At 42.8% G+C, this 22,148-nt stretch overlaps 1 protein-coding gene across 10 annotated transcripts in view; it reads left to right on the top strand.

Moving 5' to 3' along the window:
- C8H1orf21 (chromosome 8 C1orf21 homolog) overlaps positions 1-22,148 on the top strand; it is a 241,691-nt gene that overhangs the window by 42,272 nt on the left and 177,271 nt on the right. Inside the window, exon 1 of one of the 10 annotated variants that reach the window (XM_065555653.1) lies at positions 5,206-5,482. The exons of the other annotated variants lie outside the window; for them this stretch is intronic. The gene's annotated coding sequence lies outside the window, so the exon portion shown is untranslated. Of the gene's footprint in view, positions 1-5,205; positions 5,483-22,148 lie in introns of those variants that run through there. 10 annotated transcript variants of the gene reach the window in all.

Raw genomic sequence — 22,148 nt, 5'->3', positions numbered from 1 at the left:
ATGCTAATCCTTGAAGAGGAACTTTTTGAAAAATAGTTACTCTAGAGAACAAAATCTGTTTGTAAGAGTATCTATTCAATAATTATAGAATATTTGGGTCTGAGGCCCTCTGATAATAAGGATTTCAGTGGGATTTCTCATGTACGTAAGTTAAACATGTGCATAAATATTTACAGGAGAGAGTCTTTAGTTACTGTTATGTTTTATTGCAGTAAATTTCACTAGTTAAATATGCCCTTTAATTAGAAAACTGGTGCCTTCCATTTTCATTGCACATTCTCTTGAGCTTTTTTACTGAGAGGGGGTAAATCATAGAAATAGAGGGCTGGAAGGGACATAAAGTGATTCTCTAGTCCATCCTCCTGTGCTGAATTAAATCTATTAAATTAAATCTATTAATTATCTCTAGACCAACCCTGACAGGTGTCTGTCTAACCTGATCTTAAAAACCTCCAATGACTGGGATTCCACAGCTTCCCTATCTAATCTATTTCAGTGCTAAACTATCCTTATAGTTAGAAAGTTTGTCCTAATATCCAGTCTAAATCTCCCTTGCTGCAAACTAGCTAAAGGGTGTGCCTGGTTGACTTTCTCTCCACCAGTTGCTATTTTATATATCTATCATGTTCCTTCTTATTGTCATCTCTATATCAAATATTTTTCAGTCAATATTTCATTACATAGAGCACAGTCCAACTTCCACTGAAGTCAAGGGGAGTTAGGGTCCTTAGTTTTCTTAATAGCCTCTTGTTGAGGGACTTTGACTTTATTTAAGACAATGACAAAGTGTCCCTAGCCTCTATTTGCCAGAAGCTGGGAATGGGCGACAGGGTGGATCACTTGATGATTACCCCATCGGTTCATTCCCTCTGAAGCACCTGGCATTGGCCAATATCAGAAGACAGGATACTGAGCTAGGTGGACCATTGATCTGATTCAGTATGGTCGTTCTTATGTACAATCACTTTTAGCCACTATTTTTGACACAATCAAAGAATCCTGGCAAATTATAGAGGCACCATTTTTCATTTACTGAAGCTGTGTAGATTTGTCCCGGTTATATCATGTTCCTCTAGACATTGTATAACTCTGCTTTTAATTCTAGTTTTAACTGATGTGTCTGGTACAGAAGCAAGGCTTACTGCTCTGTAATTCCAAGGACCACGCACCTCCTGGCATTTTTTAAAAGATAGTTACAATATTTGCTACTCTCTCGTTCTCCAGCGTAGTGGCTGATTTTAATGAAAGATAGCATTTTCTTATTGCCAGAAAGCCAGTAGGTGAACACTTCAACCTCCCTGGACATTCTATAACAGATTTAAAAGTAACCATTCGTGAACAAAAAACTTCAGAAACAGACTTCAAAGAGAAACAGCAGAACTAAAATTCATTTGCAAATTTAACACCATTAATTTGGGCTTGAATAGGGACTGGGAGTGGCTGGCTCATTACAAAAGCAGCTTTGCCTCTCCTGGAATTGACACCTCCTCATCTATTATTGGGAGTGGATTACATCCTCCCTGATCGAGTTGGCCCTGTCAACACTGGTTCTCCACTTGTGAGGTACTCCCTTCTCTTCATGTGTCATTATATAATGCCTGCATCTGTAACTTTCACTCCATGCATCTGAAGAAGTGAGATTTTTTTACCCATGAAAGCTTATGCCCAAATAAATCTGTTAGTCTTTAAGGTGCCACCAGACTCCTTGTTGTTTTTATATAATACTGTTCACCAAAGAATATTGAAACATGTTAAAAACATTCATTCATTCATTATGCTTCATCAGTCCCATGGTGTAGCTGTTATGCCTCTTTTACAGATAGATAAAAGGAGGCACATAGCAGTAAAGAGTAACACAGTGAGTCAGTGGTAAATCCAGAGTAGAACCTACAGTCATGACTTCTATCCAATAAACACCGTTGTTCTTCATATTTGGTTTTGTTTTAATCTTAGCTGCTGTCTCTTTCATTCGAAACTGCCTTCTCCTCTTATGTCATTCAAGATTTGTATTCCTTTAAAACGATATGCCCTTTGTTGGATAAAGTTCTTCACCACACTGAGTAAATCCATATATAAAAAGTGAATTAGTTTAGACTGTATGCACAGGAGGAGTCCATGTCAGTTGTCTTTCTGTTGCATAGAAGTCTCTTGGAGCCAAGATGATACATTGCTGCAGCTCATGTTCTAGCTGGCACCTAGGAGAGAGAAGGGAGATGTTTTGGCATTTAGTTAATGAAATTCAAATGGGTGCTTTTGTTGCTTCTTTTCCCATTTTCTTTGCTGCTTCATGTTTTCACTATCTAATCTATCAATCCTTGTAGGTTTTAGTCTAGATCCTCAGCTGGTGTATACTGACCTAGCTCCATCAGAGTCACTTGAGCTATGCTGATTTACATCAGCTGAGGGTCTGGCTCTCAATCCTCTCCTTACTGCTCATAAACAAAATGTTTTTCAGTTGAATCCCTCCTCTCCTTTAGTTCTATTTCTCTCCCCCCAATTCAGCTGTCAGAACCATCTAGTTGCTTAGCAACATCTTCCTCCTCTTTTCCTTGCTGCTGTGGTGCTTCTCCTTTTTTCATGTTTCAGTACTGGTGGAGAGAGCCTTCTCCGTGCCATGAACCAGTTAAAACTTTATAAAACCTCACTATGTATGGTCACTGCTGTTTGGTGAGATGTGACCATGTTAATTGGATCTGAATGTAAGGGGATCTTTCTACCAAATACTTACTAGATTTGCTGTTCACATTTCTAGATTTCTCTAATGAATAGACCTTGCAGATTGTTCCTGGGAAATAAAAAGTTGAATTTCTTTCATCAGTGTCCATAGTTAAAGTAAGACTAACATTTTTGGGGGTTTCAAACCCCAGGATAGATCGGTATAAAAATTTCCTTGTGTCTTATTATTTTGCTTAGTTCCTGGCAGAAGAAAGCATGCAGGGATAACATAACCAGGAGGGGGACAAAGAGTTCTGCGGCACCTTATAGACCAGGGGTCGGCAACCTCTGGCACGCGGCCCAATGGCCTGGGACGGCGAACCGTGGCCAGTGGAAGCCGCAATTGGCCGAACCTGCCGACGCGGCAGGTAAACAAACTGGCCCGGCCCGCCAGGATGCTTACCCTGGCGAGCCGCGTGCCAGAGGTTGCCGACCCCTGTTATAGACCAACAGATGTATTGGAGCATATCGACATGCATCTGATGAAGTATTCACCCACGAAAGCTTATGCTCCAATACGTCTGTTAGTCTATAAGGTGCCACAGGACTCTTTGTCGCTTAGTACAGATCCAGACTAACCCAGCTACCACTCTGATACATAACCAGGAGGATTATACTTTGGATATCTATAAGTTTCTTAGTAGAGTTACTTGGATGAGGAATAGATATAATCGTTGTGCGTAAGCTTACATTTCAGAAATTAATGGATTCAAGTTTATCCATGAACTTAATGCAGTTCTAACAAGTTATACTTGTGCTGTCTGGAGATCACTCTGTTTTTACAGAGATAAAATTCAAGGTAAAATCAAATCCCTTATGACAAATCAAAAGGGAAATTACCTTGCAAATGACCTGTGCATGACTTTCACCTCCTAGTAGTTAGAGACGTTTGAGCTGATCTTCAATATTTTCAGAATGCCCAGCTTGCATATATAAACCCCTGGTCCTGCCAAGAGCTTTGAATGGGTGAATTCCTGAGTTTTCAGGGAGCTCATTGCAGGATCATTGTGATTGAAGCTATTCAATACTTTGGAAGCTCTTCTGTGAAAACTGTGGTGGCTATTTCTTACATAGAAAAGAAAAGTTTCTACATATGGAAGACTAGAATAATGTAATAAAGGCTATTTATTACAATAGCAGGTACTATATTTTCAGTTAGAAGTATAACTTTAAAAAAAACGATGACGTATGGTGTCCCTTTGAAGCCTCAACCTGCAGACTTGTTTCCGTTGTGACATCCAGAAAAATTAGCTTACCATCCCAGTAGTTAACCTTCTCGCTAACACTTTGAGAAAATTTTGTCTCAATCACCCAAGAAGTTAAATGTAATAAATGGGATTCTATAAAGTTCTGTCCCTGATGTCCCTTCTTGTCATACTATAGTATGAGAAGGGGGCAGTTGAAAACCCTGTTGAGAGTTTAATTGCGTTCACTATTGAATTTTCCCCACATTGTTCCTCAGTCAGCCCTTACAGAGAAATAGAAAGATCATCATCTTCCTTGCCCTCCTTTTATCCTAAAGTATTAATGTTGGAGGCCCTAGATTTACCCTCCAGAGTTTCTAACATCCCGTAATGAAGTGTTTGATTTATGAGCACAAAAAGTGTGTATTGAACTACTATATATGACGAAACAATATTTGTATATTTTGGCTATGTTCATATACATATAACATTTTAACGTTGAAAAACGTGATTCAAGACATAAGTAGCAAGACACATCCATGCAGAAAATACCTGTTGTTAGTTTATCTCCTGCATGGTATTGTATGCCTAGTTCCAGCCCTGATTACATTTTAATAGTGAAATATACACCCGTGTAACAAGGTGATTTAAAATATAAACTCTCTGCTACTGTACAGTAATTCAAATGCACAAAATTTACATATAGTATGTGGTTGAAAAATACAGAATATCGACAATGATATTAACTGAAGAATTAATTTGTTGGGGTGTTTCTTCTTTAGAGTAGACTGATTTCCATTATGCTATATTTATCAGTTGTCTGGAGTTGTGCAATTTATAGCAACTATAAATGATGCCATCAGTTGCAGTTATATTGTTCTGCTGAAACTGACAGAAGTTAAATACAATTGCTGGAAATTGGACTCAGTTTGTATGTTACTGCTTTATAAATAAAACAGAATTAGCTCCCAGGTTATGCCATCCTTATTCAGTTGTAATCATCATCATTCGGCCATTCATGATGAAGAACACACAATCTTTGTAAGCTATTGTACAGCACTAATTTATACTTGGGGGAATGTAGCTGCCCTGTTTAGAAGCCATTTTGTGTGGTGCACTTGCATTAAAAAAAAAGTGGTCTTTTTATAGATAAGTAGTCAGTAGCATGAGTAGTTTTTACAGTATTATAAGCAGGAAAGCAGAGAGAAGCACTTTAGAATGGCACAAGGTTGCTGATTTAATTGCTTTGCTTCAGTTTTTAGTCAAAAACTATCAAATCATTTTTGTCTGCAGGGAGGATTGCTGTATATCAAGGACAGGTGAGTTATGTTTTGCTGTGGCAGTTCTTCTCTTGTAAACAAGCAGTCAGGCCAGCTGGGTGCTCTAGCCTTTTTTTGAGCAGCTTAGTGAAATATTCCTAACTGCTGAGAAGCACAGCTATCATCCTCTTGAAGAGAGAGAGGCTAGAAAAATGGGCTCGAGATCTAGGACCCGAGTTGGTGAAATGTGCTGAATGTGAACTCCACAACTGGGAGATCCCGGGTGATTGTGAAAATCACTGTAAAAAGGGAATTGAGCTTCAGGTAAAGTACAAACCTTTCTCCTTTTCTAGATTGCACTTAGTGTCAGCCACATACCTTGGAAAAGAGAGGTTCACTGTATGTTTCACTTATTGCAGTTCTGTCATTCTGGAAATATTTTGCTTCTTGTGAGCTTTCTAAGGACTCTTCAGTGTTAATGTTTAGAAAAGTGCTGGGATTCGAAGTTCTCTGACTTCTTTATTTAAACTCTCAGATCTGATTTATTTTAAATCAAGAGTTGGTATTGCTTTACTAATACAATAAAATCTTATCTAAGAGAGCCTACCTGTTGCTTAAATTCATAAATTGTGCTTTTGTAACCTTAAGAGAAATCCTCCTCAGACTTGAAATTTCAAGGGGGAGAGAAGTTATAAATATATTGGAGGGCTTGCTCTCAAGAAAACAGCTGCTCTTTTTCACGTGTGAAAAGCTAACTGCAGGAGTAAAGGGGCCAATATGTCTGACATTTTACAGCTGTTTGCTGGCTATGTTTTAAGGTTGGATGCAGCTGCTTTGAGGTTTCACTGTCTCACACAATCTCAGACTCATAGACCCCGATCCTGCAAGATGTTTCATGTGATCTGAGCCTATGCAGAGCCCCATTATTAAAGTCAGTGGAACTCCCAGTGGGCACAGGGTTGAGGCCATAGACTATTCAGTCAGAAAAGCTTCTGTAATTAATTCTCGTAGGACATAGCCAGGGGGATCAACAATAATAATGCACATTGAATTAGTGAACAAGGATCAAAGCTTTAAATGAAAATCTACCATTTCTTGAAAATCTTATCAACATGCCAGTAAACGTACGTTTTGAGGTAGACCCCATAAGGAAGACATATTGGCGTGACATATAGCACTGTGTAGAGCTTATATTACAATACACGCAGCACTGCCGAAGCAACAACTTCTCTGTTGTTTCACTACCAATCTGAACAATACGAGGAAAAAGAAAACATTTTGATTTTAGTACCAAAACCAGGTCAGATAATTTTAGTGATTTATTATTATTTTTACTTCTGTTATGGATAACATGTAGGGGGGCCTCGTTGTACTTTAGTGCTGTACATTAGACATAGCTCCTCCCCTGAAGAGTTTACACAGTGGTGGTTGTGTTGGAAGAGGGAGAATATTTAGTATTTGTCGTAATAAAATCGTTCTAACAAAAATTTTATTACTGGCAGAATGGAACCTGAGTCAAAATAGCTAATATGGGGCCAGATTCACCGTGCCAACCAGTTAGAATGGCTGATTTGGGCTGAGGTAGAAATAAGAATTGAGAGCTTGGGTATGGATCCAGCATGAAGGTTTTCTCTTCAGCTGACCACTGTATTCTGTTCTTGTGAATTAAACAGTCACATAAATTTTAATGTTAATCAGTTCTGCCTTTTCTGCCTAGTTGAGGGAACAGTGTTGCATGCAACATACAGTGTATAGGGTTGTCCTCCATCTCCCAATTTAAAATTTTGGAAAACTAGCTGGCTGCAAAGATTATGTCAGCCAGTCACTTTTTCCCCGTCAGGAGGTTTTAGCAGCACTGTTGATTCTCCGGAAGTTCCCATCTTATTTCAACTACTACTTATTGTATTAGCAGTTTGAACTTGTTGAAATTATTTAGTACAAATGTGACCGGTTGGATCACAAAAACCCCCTTGGGAGCTGCCACCCGATGTACCAAGACTACCTCTGCTCCTGTTTTCCCTGCCAGCTCAGGACTCCAGCACCCTGTCTTGCTGAGCCAGACACTCCCGACTGCTCCAACACAGACCCAGGGTCTGAATTACTTGCCCCAAAGCTGCAAGTTTACCTGAAAACAGCTCACAGAAGTGTGCTTGTCTTTAGCACTCAGATGCCCAACTCCCAATGGGGTCTAAACCCAAATAAATCTTTTACCCTGCATAAAGCTTATACACGGTAAACTCATAAATTGTTCGCCCTCTATAACACTGATAGAGAGATATGCACAGCTGTTTTCTCTCTCAGGTATTAACACATACTCTGAGTTAATTAATAAGGAAAAAAGTGATTTTTATTAAATACAGAAAATAGGATTTAAGTGGTTCCAAGTAGTAACAGACAGAACAAAGTAAGTCACCAAACAAAATAAAATAAAATGCGCAAATCTGTGTCTAATCAAACTGAATACAGATAATCTCACCCTCAGAGATGCTTCAGTAAGCTTTTGCTCAGACTGGACACCTTCCAGGCCTGGGCACAATTCTTTCCCCTGGTACAGCTCTTGTTCCAGCTCAGGTGATAGCTAGGGGATTCTTCATGATGGCTGCTCTCCCCCTCTGTTCTCTTCCACCCCTTTATATATTTTTTGCATAAGGCGGGAACCCTTTGTCCCCCTGGGTTTCCACCCCCCCTCACTGGAAAAGCACCCAGGTTAAAGATGGATTCCAGGTCAGGTGACATGATCACATGTCACTGCAAGACTTCATTACCCACTTGCCAGCACACACATATACAAGAAGACTAACAGGTAAACAGAGCCATCTGCAGACAATGGTCCTGGTTAATGAGAGTCATCAAGATTCCAAACCACTATTAATGGCCCACACTTTGCATAATTACAATAGGTCCTCAGAGTTATATTTCATATTTCTAGTTTCAGATACAAGAGTGATACATTTATACAAATAGGGTGATCACACTCAGTAGATTATAAGCTTTGTAATGTTACCTTACAAGAGACCTTTTGCATGAAGCATATTCCAGTTACATTATATTCACTTATCATATTTTTATAAAACTATTCCAGTTACATTATATTCACTTATTATATTTTTATAAAACCATATAGACTGCACAACATCACAACAAATTTCCTCTGTGTTTCAATGGAGTTCATGTGTTTTTTCTGCTTCATGTGGCTTTCTGTGCTTTGGCCTCAAATGAATCTGTAGACTTTTTAGATGGTCCATACATTCCATTTGTTTTTTTTTCCTTGTGGCGTCTTGCCAGGGGTGTGCTGATGCAGAGGGCAAACAGAAAATACAAGATTTCAGCTGGATGCCCCATTAGATTCATGACTTTCTCACAACTAAAACTTATCTACTCTTGTCTCTGATTTTGGAATTCCGGCATGACATATTCATCCTGGCTGACATTAGCCCTCCCACTCCTCTTGTACTACTACACCTCCCCTTAGAGGAGCTGTGCTTGATATTTCTTGATGACACATAGGAACATTATAGCAGGAATTAAATATAGTTCACTAAAAGTTTCTGAACATTTCTTGGTCTTGGGACCCTGTCATTTTCAATTTCATTTTGAATAGTGAACAGCACTGGTTAATAATTTACCATTTTGAAGGTTGCAGAAGAGTAATTAACAGATTCATTAGAATGTCCACACGCACCCTCTTACAGGAGAACTTAAATTGCCTGATCTTTTTTAACGGCACATAGCTTTTGCACTCGCAACATGAGCTATCTGCATGACATCTGGTAGCATATGTACTTAACTAATGAGTTGTCCAAAGGGAGAATTGTGCCAGTTTAACTAAAGAGGTGATTTTAAATCATTTGTGTTTAAACTGGTGCAAAAGGCTGTGTGGACCTTCGTATATCGGTTTAAGAGTAACTTTCATTGTAGTTTAAGTTGATCGGGATCAGGTTTGAGCTAAACCAGCATAAGCCACTTCTAAACTGAAATAAGTGTCTGCACAGGGTTTGCCCTGATTTTAACTAAACCAGTGCAAGTTTGTGAGTAGACAAGACCTAAGCAGTCATTTAAAGAGAACTAGTGCATTGTCAAAGAGACATTGTGAGGTTGTTTAGACTCCAAAATTAAAAAGGTTTCTAAAAATATTTTCACCAAATTTTGTGAATAGAAATGTTCCCACAATTTTTTTTAAAGTCAATGAAAATATTTTTCTGGGTTTGAATACATCCCTGCAGTATTATGAGTTAAAGCACAACATTGCTGTGCTAGTGTGAGAGAAGCTGAAAATGAAATTGACTCCATTATGAACCAAAAGTGAACCTGCACGCTCCTTCTGGAGAGGGAAATTAGACTGAAGTGCATAGAATATTATTCTGTTCAGTTCTACACAGGTTTTTGAACTGTGCTTATCACTGTAGTTATAAGTGCCTCTCAGTAGTGCATCAAGCAACATGATTACACATCTGTCACGTTTTGTTTGTTTTTTCATCTTCTACTCAGAGGTGAAATGTGTGCTGTGGGGTTTTCTTGTTTTGGTAAGTGTGTCGTGGTTTTTTTTTAATATGTATATTCTCTCTCTCTCTCACACACACACACACACACACACACACACACACACACACACACACACACACACACACACACACACACTGCATGCTCTCTCTGACACACACACACAAATGTGTTGCATACTCTCACTCACCCTCTCACTGCTATGTCTTTATATTAGAAATGGCAAGGTCAAAGAAATGTCTTGCACTTGGAGTACAAAGTGGTGAGGTTTGTGAGGGTCTTAGTACCTGGGGGAGTTCATTTCACAGTCTCAGACCAGTCCCGTAGAAGGTTCTGTCTCCCACACAGACAAGCTTTACTCTTACTGTTGAGAGTTCAGCTGTGCCTGAGAAGCATGGTTGTCAACTATGCTCTTTGTCCTGGAGTTTTAGATATTCTGGGCCCAGAGTGAAGACAAGGACTTGAGACCTCGAACTTGATTCAGAATTCTGCAGGGAGCCCATGTAGAGAGCGGAAGACAGGTCTGATATATTCACAGTAGCCTATGTTGCTGAGGAGACATGCTGCAGTGTTTGGAACTATACCGCTACCTCGATATAATGCGACCCGATATAACACGAATTCAGATATAACGCGGTAAAGCAATGCTCCGGGGGGCCGGGGCTGCGCACTCTGGTGGATCAAAGCAAGTTCAATATAACGCGGTTTCACCTATAACATGGTAAGATTTTTTGGCTCCTGAAGACAGCATTATATCGAGGTAGAGGTGTAGTTAAAGTTTCCCAAATGCTGAAAGCTTCATTCCCAGGTACATTGCATTGCTGTAATCCAGCCAAATGGTGACAAAGGCATGAATAACTAAGGCAAGACAAAGTCCATCAGGACGGAACAGAGTCTTCTAGCCAACTGGACCTGGTAGAAAGCATTACTTGTGACTGTTGCAAAGTGAGAGCTCAGCATCAGTGAGGAATCCAAGCGTACTCCTAAACTTTGTACTGAACTGTGGCTGTAAACTCCTCAAAATACTTTCCTCCACCCATCAGCATCATCTCTGTTTTGCTCAGGTTCAGCTAAACAAAGGGCCATCTTGGTGGAAGTGGGGAAGGATAGGTAGAACTGTGCATATTGCTGGCACTTGAATCCATGTCATCTGGCCAGTTCACCTGGTGGTTGCATAGACGTTGAAAAGGACCAGAGTGAAAATTGACCCTGGTCAGTTGGTCAAGTGGTTGCATGTAGGTGTTGAAAAGGACCCTGGTGAAAATTGAACCCCACAAATGAGGGGGCTAGTGGTAGCAATGCAGTTTCCAACAGTACTCTTTGGGTGCATCCCTCCAGGAAGGATTCAAACCATGTTAGTGCATTAAACTGGACTCCTGCCACCTCTCTCAGGTGAGGCAGCAGTATCTCATGGTCAACAGTGTTGAATGCTGTGGAGAGGTTCAGGAGGATGAGAATAGATGTCTGTCCTCTATCCATTGACAGGATATCATCCATCAGTGCCACTGAACTGGTTTCCGTTCCATGTCCTGAGTCTAGATTGAGCCAGATCTAGAATTTTAGCTTCTGTTATATGAGCTTGTAGGTTGGCCTTTTGCTAGCTTCTCTATGAGCTTGCTCAGGAGTGGGAGGTTTGTCATTGGTGGTAGTCGGCTTGGACTGAAGTATCCAGGGTGGGTTTTGTTAGGGTTTGTCGGACTATTGCTCGTTTGAAGGAGGAAAGGAAGATTCCTTCTCTGAATGACATTGGCTATTTCAGTAAGGAGTGGTGCCAGCTGTTCATGTCTCTCTTTCACACTCCAGGAAGAGCATGGGTCTGATTCACAAGTCTTGGCTCAAACTCCTTTATGATGCGTGATGAGTAGGTGTACTGACTGCAGGCAGGCTGTTGCTTGATCGATATAGGCAGAGTGGATCCATGCTGTTTGAGAAGCATTCCCAAATGTGAATGATTGTTCCAACTAAGTAGGATGATAGATCTTCACAGAGCTTGGTGCTATAGGCATTCAGGATGAATGAAGCGGGCAGCCACCCTGGATAACTGCTTATGGAGGGATTTAGCAACCTCAGTAGAGGTGGACAGGAAGGTCCTCTTGGCCTGTAATACAGTCTCAGCATAGGCTTTGAGGAATTTGTTTTATCCTGTCTCAATCAACCATTGTTTTCTGCTGTCCGTGTTCAAGTTTCCATCCCTCTCTATTCATCCAACCTAGAGTATCAGAAAACCAAGGAGATCTGTGTTGGCATTGGGGAGGAAGGGGCCATTTGGGGGCCAGTGAGTCAATGGGCAAGGCTAGTTTAGAATAGTAATGATTCACCAGGTCCTCAACTCCTCATCCTGTGGGTGGATTGCTGTTGTCCGTCGTTTAGCAGACTTTGGAACTTGTTGGAGTCGTCGAGGGAGCTGTAGCAAGAGCAGATCTCCTCACAAACTAGGATGAGCCAACAAACAATTTTCTGAGGGTATGTCTACACTACGAAATTAGGTCGAATTAATAGAAGCCGGTTTTATAGAAATCGGTTGTATACAGCCGATTTTGTGTGTCCCCACATAAAATGCTCTAAGTGCTCTAGTCGGCAGACCGCGTCCACAGTACCGAGGCTAGCGTCGACTTCCGGAGCATTGCACTAGGGGTAGCTATCCCACAATTCCTGCAGTCTCTGCCGCCCATTGGAATTCTGGGTTGAGATCCCAATGCCCGGATGACGCAAAACAGTGTCGCGGGAGGTTCTGGGTACATGTCGTCAGGCCTCTCCCCCTCCGTCAGAGCAACGGCAGACAATAGATTCGCGCCTTTTTACCTGGGTTACCTGTGCAGACAACATACCACGGCAAGCATGGAGCCCGTTCAGCTCACCGTCACCATATGTCATCTGGGTGCCGGCAGACGTGGGACTGCGTTGCTACACAGCAGCAGCAGCTAACTGCCTTTTGGTGGTAGACGGTGCAGCATGACTGGTAGCCTTCATCGGCGATCTGGGTGTTGGCAGCTGTGGGGCTGGCAGCCGTAGGGCTGCATTGCACCAGCCCCTTGCCTTTTGCCTTTTGGCAGTAGATGGTGTATTACGACTGGTAACCGTCCTATTACAAGTTGGATCATCGCACATTAGCAGAGTCTTCCCTGAGCAGCAGATCGTGCAATAGGCCTGAAGGCCATCGTAGTGCATTAACTGCCAAGCACCCAGTATTTGCTGCCAAGCACCCAGAAGATGCGAAGGGCTATCAGTCATGCTGCACCGTCGTCTTAAGATGTAAAAAATAGATTTGTTCTGTATTCATTTGCTTCCCCTCCCTCTGTGAAATCAACATCCTGCTAAACCCAGGGTTTTCAGTTTAATCTTTGGGGGGATCATTCTGTGTGACAGTTGTTTGTGTTTCTCCCTGATGCACAGCCACCTTTCTTGATTTTAATTCCCTGTACCTGTACGCCATGTCGTCACTCGGCCCTCCCTCCCTCCCGCGCTCCCTCCTTCTCCTGGTCCGTCAGATACTAGTTTCGCGCCTTTTTTCAGACCAGGCGCCATAGCTAGCACTGGGATCATGGAGCCCGCTCAGATCACCGCGGCAATTATGAGCACTATGAACACCACGCGCATTGTCCTGGAGTATATGCAGAGCCAGGACATGCCAAGGCGAAACCCGGACCAGCCGAGGAGGCGATTGCAGCGCGGCGAAGAGAGTGATGAGGAAATTGACATGGACATAGACCTCTCACAAGGCACAGGCCCCAGCAATGTGGAAATCATGGTGTTACTGGGGCAGGTTCATGGCGTGGAATGCCGATTCTGGGCCCGGGAAACAAGCACAGTCTGGTGGGACCGCATCGTGCTGCAGGTGTGGGACGATTCCCAGTGCCTGCGAAACTTTCGCATGCGTAAGGGCACTTTCATGGAACTTTGTGACTTGCTTTCCCCTGCCCTGAAGCGCCAGAATACCAGGATGAGAGCAGCCCTCACAGTTGAGAAGCGAGTGGCGATAGCCCTGTGGAAGCTTGCAACGCCAGACAGCTACCGGTCAGTTGGGAATCAATTTGGAGTGGGCAAATCTACTGTGGGGGCTGCTGTGATCCAAGTTGCCAGGGCAATGAAAGACCTTGTGATATCAAGGGTAGTGACTCTGGGCAATGTGCAGGCAATAGTGGATGGTTTTGCGGAGATGGGATTCCCAAACTGTGGTGGGGCCATAGACGGAACCCATATCCCTATCTTGGCACCGAAGTACCAAGCCACCGAGTACATAAACCGCAAGGGGTACTTTTCAATGCTGTTGCAAGCCCTGGTGGATCACAAGGGACGTTTCACCAACATCAACGTGGGATGGCCGGGAAAGGTACATGATGCTCGCGTCTTCAGGCACTCTGGTCTGTTTCGAAAGCTGGAGGAAGGGACTTTCTTCCCGGACCAGAAAGTAACTGTTGGGGATGTTGAAATGCCTATCGTGATCCTTGGGGACCCAGCCTACCCCTTAATGCCATGGCTCATGAAGCCGTACACAGGCGGCCTGGACAGGAGTCAGGACCTGTTCAACTATAGGCTGAGCAAGTGCCGAATGGTGGTGGAATGTGCATTTGGACGTTTAAAAGCGCGCTGGCGCAGCTTACTGACTCGCTCAGACCTCAGCGAAAAGAATATCCCCATTGTTATTGCTGCTTGCTGTGCGCGCCACAATATCTGTGAGAGTAAGGGGGAGACATTTATGGCGGGGTAGGAGGTTGAGGCAACTCGCCTGGCCGCTGATTACGCGCAGCCAGACACCAGGGCGGTTAGAGGAGCACAGCAGGGCGCGGTGCGCATCAGAGAAGCTTTGAAAACGAGTTTTGTGACTGGCCAGGCTACGGTGTGAAACTTCTGTTTGTTTCTCCTTGATGAACCCTCCGCCCCCCCCACCCAGTTCACTCTACTTCCCTGTAAACCAACCACCCCTCCCCTCCCCTCCCCCTTTGAGCACCGCTTGCAGAGGCAATAAAGTCATTGTTATTTCACATTCATGCATTCTTTATTAATTCCTCACACAAGTAGGGGGATAATTGCCAAGGTAGCCTGGGATGGGTGGGGGAGGAGGGATGGAAAAGGACACACTGCATTTTAAAACTTTAACTCTTATTGAAGGCCAGCCTTCTGATACTTAGGCAATTGTCTGGGATGGAGTGACTGGGTGGCCGGAGGCCCCCCCACCGTGTTCTTGGGCGTCTGGGTGAGGAGGCTATGGAACTTGGGGAGGAGGGCTGTTGGTTACACAGGAGCTGTAGCGGCAGTCTCTGCTCCTGCTGCCTTTCCTGCAGCTCAACCATACGCTGGAGCATATCAGTTTGATGCTCCAGCAGACGGAGCATTGACTCTTGCCTTCTGTCTGCAAGCTGACGCCACCTATCATCTTCAGACCACCACTTGCTCTTTTCATCCCGCCATTCAGCCCGCCACCTCTCCTCTCGTTCATATTGTGCTTTTCTCATGTCTGACATTGACTGTCTCCACACATTCTGCTGTGCTCTATCAGCGTGGGAGGACATCTGGAGCTCCGTGAACATATCGTCCCGCGTCCTCCATTTTCTCTTTGTAATGTTCACTAGCCTCTGTGAAGGAGAAACATTTGCAGCTGGTGGAGGAGAAGGGAGAGGTGGTTAAAAAAGACACATTTTAGAGAACAATGGGTACACTCTTTCGTTACAAGGTCGCATTTTTCCTCTGCCTGCCGGTTTGGTATGAGAGATCAGTCACGCACTGCCAGGCAACAGATTTCGGCTTGCAGCCAGCCATGGTAATCCACAGTCTTTTGGCTTTTTTAACCTTCTTAACATGTGGGAATGGTTTCAAACAGCAGCGCATTTCCCATATCAAGGATGAATTGGGTTGGCCATTTTAAAATGGGTTTTCAGTGTAAAAGGAGGGGCTGCGGTTTCTGGGTTAACATGCAGGACAAACCCAAGTAACCCCCCCCCCCCCAGACACCCGATTCTCTGGGATGATCACTTCCCCCCTCCTCCCACCGCGTGGTTAACAGCGGGGAACATTTCTGTTCAGAAGAGCAGAACGGGCACCTCTGAATGTCCCCTTAATAAAATCACCCCATTTCAACCAGGTGACCGTGAATGATATCACTCTCCTGAGGATAACAGAGAGATAAGGAATGGATGTTGTCTGCATGCCAGCAAACACCGGGACCATACGCTGCCATGCTTTGTTATGCAATGATTCCAGACTACGTGCTACTGGCCTGGCATGGTAAAGTCTCCTACCATGGCGGACGGGATAAGGCAGCCCTCCCCAGAAACCTTTTGCAAAGGCTTTGGGAGTACATGAAGGAGAGCTTTCTGGAGATGTCCCTGGAGGATTTCCGCTCCATCCCCATACACGTTAACAGACTTTTCCAGTAGCTGTACTGGCCGCGATTGCCAGGGCAAATTAATCATTAATCATTAAACACGCTTGCTTTTAAACCATGTGTAATATTTACAAAGGTACACTCACCAGAGGTCTCCTGTGTGCCCTCAGGGTCTTGGGTGAGTTCGGGGGTTACTGGTTCCAGGTCCAGGGTGACAAACATATCCTGGCTGTTGGGGAAACCGGTTTCTCCGCTTCCTTGCTGCTGTGAGCTACCTACATTACCTCCTTCCTCATCTTCCTCGTTCCCCGAACCCTCTTCCCTGTGTGTTTCTCCATTGACGGAGTCATAGCACACGGTTGGGGTAGTGGCGGCTGCACCCCCTAGAATGGCATGCAGCTCCGCGTAGAAGCGGCAAGTTTGCGGCTCTGCCCCGGACCTTCCGTTTGCTTCTCTGGCTTTGTGGTAGGCTTGCCGTAGCTCCTTAATTTTCACGCGGCACTGCTGTGTGTCCCTGTTATGGCCTCGGTCCTTCATGGCCTTGGAGACCTTTTCTAATACTTTGCCATTTCTTTTACTGCTACGGAGTTCAGCTAGCACTGATTCATCTCCCCATATGGCGAGCAGATCCCGTACCTCCCGTTCGGTCCATGCTGGAGCTCTTTTGTGATCCTGGGACTCCATCACGGTTACCTGTGCTGATGAGCTCTGCGTGATTACCTGTGCTCTCCACGCTGGGCAAACAGGAAATGAAATTCAAACGTTCGCGGGTCTTTTCCTGTCTACCTGGTCAGTGCATCTGAGTTGAGAGTGCTGTCCAGAGCGGTCACAATGAAGCACTGTGGGATAGCTCCTGGAGGCCAATAACGTCGAATTCCGTCCACACTACCCCAATTCCGACCCGCAAAGGCCGATTTTATCGCTAATGCCCTCGTCGAAGGTGGTGTAAAGAAACTGGTTTAAAGGGCCCTTTAAGTCGAAAGAAAGGGCTTCGTCGTGTGAACGTGTCCAGGCTTAATTCGATTTAACGCTGCTAAAGTCGACCTAAACCCGTAGTGTAGACCAGGCCTGAGTGTCAGCCAGCTGTCTCTGTAACCTTAATTTTGTCAGTCCAGAGAGAAGGGATTTCCGGTTCCCCCGATATCGCACCAAGAAGAGAGCCCCATTAAATTGCTGTCTGCTTGTACCCAGAAGAGGAGCATCAGAGGGACATATGGCAGAAAAGTGTTGCCTCTCTGACACATTTATAGCAGGTCGCCTGGTATCCTGCCCCCACTCATCTCTCCTGACTGCTTATGCACAGCTGAATTGTTTTGTTTTAGCTTTAACTTAAGTAGAGCATTATAGCAGTTCTTGGTGTAGCTCTTTTTATCACAAATGCATAGGAGGCAGCCTTGGGGCGACCTCGGATTCGATATTGCTGCTCAGCATTGCTGTAGAGAGGTTCAACAACTCCATTTTTATTTGCAACTGCCACCCAATTCCTGTGTTCTGACTGGTTGGTATCTTGCATTGTATTGTGACACTCATTAGGGAGCATGAAGCTGTTCCCAGGCGAGTCCTGACAACAGTGTAACTAAAGGACAGATGTACAGGGGCTTGGGTTGCAAAGCCAATGAGAGGGACTAAAGGCCATTCCCAAGATAAGGTGGAACAATGCTGAACAAAGGATGGTGGTGGGGATTGAGTGGGGAGGTTAGTTAATTTTTGTTCTGTTTCTGTAGTCGCTGGGTAATTTGAATATTGGGGTAACTGGCAAGTCTGTTTCTGTATTCACTTACTTTAAAAGCTTTTTGGGGTGCCCAAAGGGCTAGATGGGGGTGGGGAGGTGGTGCTGTTTTATTGTAGAGCAGTAAAAGTCCAAATGGGTAAGTGGGGCCAGAGGAAGAAGAGAAACCTGATCTTGGAAATCTGTAATAAAAATAATTCCATTTAGAAACTGTTAAATTTACTTTTAAATACCATTATTTGGCTTTTAAAAAGTCCATAGGAACTATTTTACATGGCACAAGGGTGTTTGGAAACTATTTTAAACTTGCCATAATTTGGTAATGAAAAGGCTCAAATTGTGATCACAATGAGACCTTCAGATGGTGCTGCAATGTTGATTAATGCACACCTTGGGTGCCTTGGAGGCACTCGACTAGAGCCCATGCATCACTATGCACCTGAGGTATTCATTAATCAGTGCTACTGCGCAGCCTGCCATGTCTCAGTGATTGATTAACATATGGGGTATGTTCAGACCATTGTGGTTAGGAGACATTTAATTTTTCATGGCACCTGAAACCATAGATCAGCTGGTATATATGAGCTATGCAAGTCTGTCTGGCAATTTTTATTTCATTTTATTGATTTTATTTGTTCTGACACGTAGTATCTAGACAAATGACATAGATTAAATGCAAACAGATGTTAAATGGAACTATCTGCAATAGGCTGCATAAACAACCTTCTTCCTTATACTGGCTGCATTTAACCCTAAAGAGCCCTCTTATGGTCTATAGTTAAGAAATGGCTGGCCAAAAATATTTCTTGCATTGCTCTTTGATGGTCGATAAAGTCAAACTCTGTCTGTTATTTAGAAGGAAGGTGCCGCCGAGGCAAAAGACTCTCCACATAGAGTGTGACCTGCATCTGAGTGCACATCTAAGAACTGTTAGAAAAAGCAATTCATATGGTGATCTCAGCCATCATTGTGGTACATGGAAAAGAGGGTGACCAACTGAATTTTAAGGAAATAATAATAAAAAAAAAAACTGCATGGGGGACAAAATACAGTATAACCAGGGGTGGCCAACCTGAGCTTGAGAAGGAGCCAGAATTTACCATTGTACATTGCTAAAGAGCCACAGTAATACATCAGCAGCTCCCAGCGCCTCCCGCCCACCGGCTGCTATGCTGATCAGCGCCTCGCCCTCCCTCCCCGCACCTCCCAATCAGCTGTTTCATGGCATGCAGGAGGCTCTGGGAGGGAGGGGGGAGGAGCAAGGGCACGTCAGGCTCAGGGGAGGATACGGGAAGGGGTGGAGTGGGGGCAGGGCCTGTGGCAGAGCCAGGGGTTGAGCAGTGAGCACCCCCCCCCCCCCCCCAGCACTTTGGAAAGTTGGCACCTGAAGCTCCAGCCCCGGAGTCGGTGCCTATACAAGGAGCCGCTTATTAACTTCTGAAGAGCTGCATGTGGCTCCGGAGCCACAGGTTGGCCACCTCTGGTATAACGATTATTTTAAAAGAACAGACCCCAGTCATACTGTAAAATTGTACCATGTGCATTGGAGTATATAGTGCTTTGCATGATTACTGACGAAATGTGGGGAAAAGTGTGCCCTGTTTTGATTTGATAGGGACATATGATGGTTGGTTTGTCACCCTAATGAAAAGAGAAACAATCCCTAAAGTAATTAGGTCCAAGGCAAAGCAGGGCTTCAGAGGTTAGAACCAACACCTTGAATTGAGTCTGAAAGCAGATAAAAAAACAGCATGCAGTTTGTAGAGCACGGTTATAATGGAGCCAGATGAGCGAAGAGTTGTTCTGTCAAATCTGATATTAATCTTCCCCAAAAATTTGTTTCTATAGTTAATGGACTTTTCTTGGTGACACTGTTGAGATTACTGCACAGTTCAGTCTTGTTTTCGGGTTAAGCCAACTGAATGACAGACAATTGGGCATAACAATTATTCTTTTCCTGAATATGCTAATCATTTCGTCTCAAAATAATAATCCACATTATGACTGCACTAAAAAATCTGAAAGGCTCTGTTTAAGCATTGAGCTGAATTTACACTTTTTTTTTCCCTCCTGTAGGGTGGAAAGGTTTCTTGTAACTTTGAAATAATGTAAGGAGATACCACATAATGTTTACACATATAAGCTAAGTACCAGGTAGCAGAGTGATAGCTTCGGAAAGTAAGTTCCTCTGAATTGTTGGTTTGGATAAAGATGAGTGACCTTTAGAAACATGCCTTAGAAAAACGTTATCAGCTATAAATGGCCCACACCCTCTATCTGCTATTACTATTAGCAAGAGCTTTTGGTGTAATATAATATGTGTGTGTTTTGTTTTATCTTGCTGGCCTAAGCAGGTTACACAAGCTAGTAGCTACCGTAGATACTGTGTGCTTCCAAAAATCCTTTGGAGTCAAGTAATAAAACAAGAATCTTTCTTCCATGAAACTGTTCTGTGGTGGGGTGGAAGGTGTCTTGGTAACCGGCTACCTCTGACACAGAAGTTCTCGAATATTTTTTTTCATAGAAGGTGGAGATGTCCCCAAGAGTTTCATGATTCCATAAAATCCTGTGATAGCTACAGCAATTGCTTATGTGAAAAAGAACTGATAGGAAGGTATTTAATGTATTTTAGCTTCTTTTCATGCAACTTAGATTGACAAATGTGCCAAATACCTTGATTGAAAGAGAAAAAAAGATAAGCTAAATGTCCAGTCCTTTTGAAAGTCTGGAAGTATAAACACCTCTTACATGATACAGATATACCATACCAAATGCAATGATTGTAAGGAGGAATGGGAAGTACGGGTGAAATATACTGTTGTCATATTCTGGTTTCTCTCTGGGTACTGCTAAAGCATCATATTTCCAGTTTGCATAGACCAAACTAAATTTACTGTGATATCACCAGTTCATCATCCTGTAAGATCTTCATCATCTTCCAATTCCTTGATGTATTAATTTTCTGGGAATTAAAAAAACAAACAAACAAAAAAACTTTCAAGAGAGAATGTGTTGTAAAAGCCATGTCAAGTTAAAAAAAATGCTCTGACTTTAGGTAAGCGATTGACTGACTTTCTTGTGGATGATGATCAATTATTTTGTAACATCTCAACCCCACCCAGCACTTGGCTATTGTATAAATAGTTAAAATAAAACAATAATAGCTTTTTTATCATGGGTTTTTTTTTGCAAACTGCCAGAATCATTGGTCTTATGATCTGTTTTCATGCTCATTAATTTAGATTTTTTTTGCTTGTGAGTCTTAATTTGCAAATAGTGGGATTACCGTGACATAGGTAGAGGAAGATCCTCCTCTCAATCGTATCTCATCATGGACATAATGAAATCTTTAGGGAGGGAATCATTAGTACTTATGGTATATGTGGACTAAATAAGGAGAAAATGTTCCCTTGACATAATATCATACTTGCGGCCAACATACTTTATATATCAGAAATTATTATTTGTAGCTTAATGGATCGAAAATATGTACTAAGGAAATGTTTATTGTGAAACAAGGATATGAGATGAAACAATGGGACAAATCATTTTGCTCATAAAGACAGTATGATCGGCCTCCATGGGGCAATGGTACCAACTGCATCAAGTAATATAACAAATAACACAGAGGTACTAATTAGGGGCACTAAATCAAGCCAGTTCACTCCCTGCTAACAAAATCTAGCCGGCCTGCTTGTGTATTTTGTTTCTTTTTATTCTTTAACTTTAAGATCACAATGTTCTTGAGATGTGTTTTACACTGAGCATAGTTTCACTGACGAGGTAAATGCAAAGTGCCTTTCCAACAATCTCCCACCATATGGGGGATGATTTTTAATACAATCTTAGCAAAATCCTATTAAACTGTATTTTCCTTTCACATTATTGTATTGTATTTTCCTTTCACATTATTGCTGATAGTATTTGTATGGTAAAGCTTTCTCCTTGTATAATTAGCTAGATCATCCTTCCAGATTCATCTAGCAGGGCTACAATATGGTGTTTGCAATAGGATAGTGAAATGTGGCAATAAACATGGGAATATAGCATCATGGAAGCAACCAGATTTAATAGAGAAAGAAGATGCTTCATTTCATGGCTATTAACATGAACAAGTCGAGGCGAGCGTATTCTGGTTCTGCATTCAAAGTAAAGGAACACCATTATTCACGTTGACTTTTCTTTGTCCCCTTGTGTTGCTGCGTATGTCATAGAATGGATTTTCTTTAAATATATTGCACAGAATACTTGTTTAATGGTTTATTTTAACAGACTAATTTAAATGCACAACGAGTCATAGTGTGTTTTTAAGACACGATGTAGGAAATGGAATAAATGCCTGCCACCTATGTGATTACATTGTAACATTTTTTCCTGCTTATTTAGCAGATAAATTGATTAATTTCAGCATTGCTTTATGTTGCCTGCTAACAGTGTCA

Source organism: Chrysemys picta, chromosome 8 (assembly GCF_011386835.1).
Source record: "Chrysemys picta bellii isolate R12L10 chromosome 8, ASM1138683v2, whole genome shotgun sequence".
Taxonomy (NCBI): Eukaryota; Metazoa; Chordata; order Testudines; family Emydidae; genus Chrysemys; species Chrysemys picta.
Note: the sequence above shows the minus strand (reverse complement) of the source record. Positions and strands in the feature narration are given on the sequence as shown.